Source organism: Papio anubis, chromosome 8 (genome assembly GCF_008728515.1).
Source record: "Papio anubis isolate 15944 chromosome 8, Panubis1.0, whole genome shotgun sequence".
In the NCBI taxonomy this organism is placed as follows: Eukaryota; Metazoa; Chordata; class Mammalia; order Primates; family Cercopithecidae; genus Papio; species Papio anubis.
Window position 1 is genome coordinate 139,931,760 of NC_044983.1, and position 2,875 is coordinate 139,934,634.

Sequence of the window (2,875 nt, forward strand, 5' to 3'; positions counted from 1 at the left end):
CCAGGCTGGTCTCAAACTCCTGACCTCAAGTGATCCATCCACTTTGGCCTCCCAAAGTGCTGGGATTACAGGTGTGAGCCACAGCGCTCAGCCACCAGTGGGCATTTTTTAGTTTTCCTTTACTTGACCTCACAGCAATATTTGACACCATGAACTGTTCGTTCTTCTTGGAACACTCGATTTCCTTATCATCAGTAATACCACCCTTCCTTCATTTTCTGCCAACAACTCTCAATCTTCTTTACTACTTTCTCCTCTACTCAGTGTCTGCCCTGGGCATTCTCCTTACTTTATTCTACATTTTCCTCTAAGAGAGCTTACCTTGTCTCATTTCTTCAACTGCTACTTACATGTAAATTACCCCACTTAAAAAAAATTCCATCTCAGACCTTTCTTCTGGGTTCAAACCTTTAGAAATACGCGGTGGCTCAAGCCTGTAATCCCAGCACTTTGGGAGGCCGAGGCGGGCGGATCACGAGGTCAGGAGATCGAGACCATCCTGGCTAACATGGTGAAACCCCGTCTCTACTAAAAATACAAAAAACTAGCCGGGCGTGGTGGCGGGCGCCTGTAGTCCCAGCTACTCGGAGGCTGAGGCAGAAGAATGGCCTGAACCAGGGAGGCGGAGCTTGCAGTGAGCCGAGATCGCGCCACTGCACTCCAGCCTGGGTGACACAGCACGAGACTCCGTCTCAAAAAAAAAAAAAAAAAAAAAAAAAGAAATACATACTCAGCATATTTACCCATTGGCTGGGTGTGGTGGCTCACGCCTGTAATCCCAGCACTTTGGGAGGCCAAGGTGAGCGGATCAGCTGAGATTAGGAGTTTGAGACCAGCCTGGCCAACATGGTGAAACTCCATCTCTACTAAAACTACAAAAAATTAGCCGGGTGTGGTGGTGCACACTTGTAATCCCAGCTACTCAGGAGGCTGAGGCAGAAGAATCACTTGAATCCAGGAGGTGAAGGTTGCAATGAGCTGAGATCGCGCCACTGCACTTCAGCCTGGGTGACAGAGTGAGACTCCATCTACAAACAAAACAAACAAACAAAAATATTTACCTGGGCCAAACACCCACAGCAAGCAGTGCCGGAAAGGGCAATCGGACTGTGGGCCGGGGCAGGCCCTTGTTCTCCCTCCTCACATTCATGACTAACACACCTGTGTCTTGGGAAATTCTGGGGAGGAAAATTCAGACCCTTCCTTCCCACTGTACCCTCTCAGGAGGAGTGGCGGGGAGAGAGTGACATCATCGGGAATTGTTACCCTGGGGGATAGGTGGCAATAGCAAGGGTCTGTATCTTCCTCCCGGCTGCATGAGGTACATTCAGTACTTGCATCACCAGTTTCCACATACAAAAACACCAGAATTCAGGCAGCCTGGCCAACAGAGTGAGAACCCATTTCTAAAAATAAAATAAATAAAATAATGATAAAGCCGATTAGTGACCATGATTTTGCATCTGCAGCCACAAGCGCCTGCTAACTGTCCTGAGAAACTGACCCTCCCAGTCATATGTAGAGGCCTCTGCCATGGCAAAGAGCAGACCCCAGTACATTCTGTCTGATCCCAGGAAGACTGGAAGGACAAAGAAGCTGGAGGGGCATGAGCTACCTGTACAAGCTCCTTCTCCACACAGGTACTTCACTCTGCTCTGCAGAGAATGAGTCAGAGGAGCAGAAGCCAGATGCTCCCCTAAAACAGCTTTCTGTGTTTCCCTGGTCCTGAGAGTGTTGTAGGAAAACAATTCTGGCAGCAGCACGGAGAGCAGGCTGGGGATCTCTGAGACTCTCCCCTGGCTGGATGTGGGGAAGGAGGTCACCAAGGCTGTGTTCATGCCAGGGCAGTCCCTTACGGCTGGAGGAGGGTGAGCTGTGGGATGGCAAAGACTCTCCTCTCTAACTCAGGCTTCTCTAAGCCCTGCTCCCAACTAGGCCTCAACCTGGGTCTTCAAGGACTGCAGACTCAACATAAATGGTTTTGTCCACACATCGGATGCAGGCGAACCGCACCATCAGGGCTCGGCCTGGGAGGGTTCCTGGCTTTGCACAGGAAGGAATTCAAGAGTAAGCTGACAGTAAAGTGAAAGCAAAACACATTTATCAGAGCAACAGAGTGTAGGAGAATGCCTGCTCCGTAGACAGAGCATGGCAGCACTGGCGGGCTCCTGAGTTATATGTGATGTTTTGGACCCCACAGGCAGGGCAGCACTGGCGGACGGCTGAGTTATATGCAATGTTTTGACCCCACAGGCACTGGTGGACTCCTGAGTTATATGTGATGTTTTGGATTGGTGTCCCCACCCAAATCTCAGGTTGAAATTTAATCCCCAGTGCTAGAGGTGGGCCTGGTGGGAGGGGACTGGATGACAATGGTGGATTCCCCTTTAATGCTGTTCTTCTAAGAGTGAGTGAGTTCCTGAGAGCTGGTCATTTAAAGGTGTGTGGCACCTCTACCCCCCTCTCTTCTCTCTTCCTCCTGCTTCCACCATGTAAAGTGCTGGCTCCCCCTTTGCCTTCCGCCAAGAAGCGGGTTTCACCATGCTTCCTGTGCAGCCTGCAGAACCATGAGCCAATTAAACTTCTTTCTTTATAAATTACCTAGTCTTGGGTATTTCTTTATAGCAGTGTGAGAACGGACTAATGCAATATGCTAAAGAAGGGGTGGGTTGGCCGGGTGCAGTGGCTGACACCTGTTATCCCAGCACTTTGGGAGGCTGAGGTAGGAGGATCACGAGGTCAGGAGATCAAGACCATCCTGGCCAACATAGTGAAACCCATCTCTACTAAAAATACAAAAATTAGCCGGGCACAGTGGCATGTGCCTATAATCCCAGTTACTCAGGAGGCTGAGGCAGGAGAATCGCTTGAACCT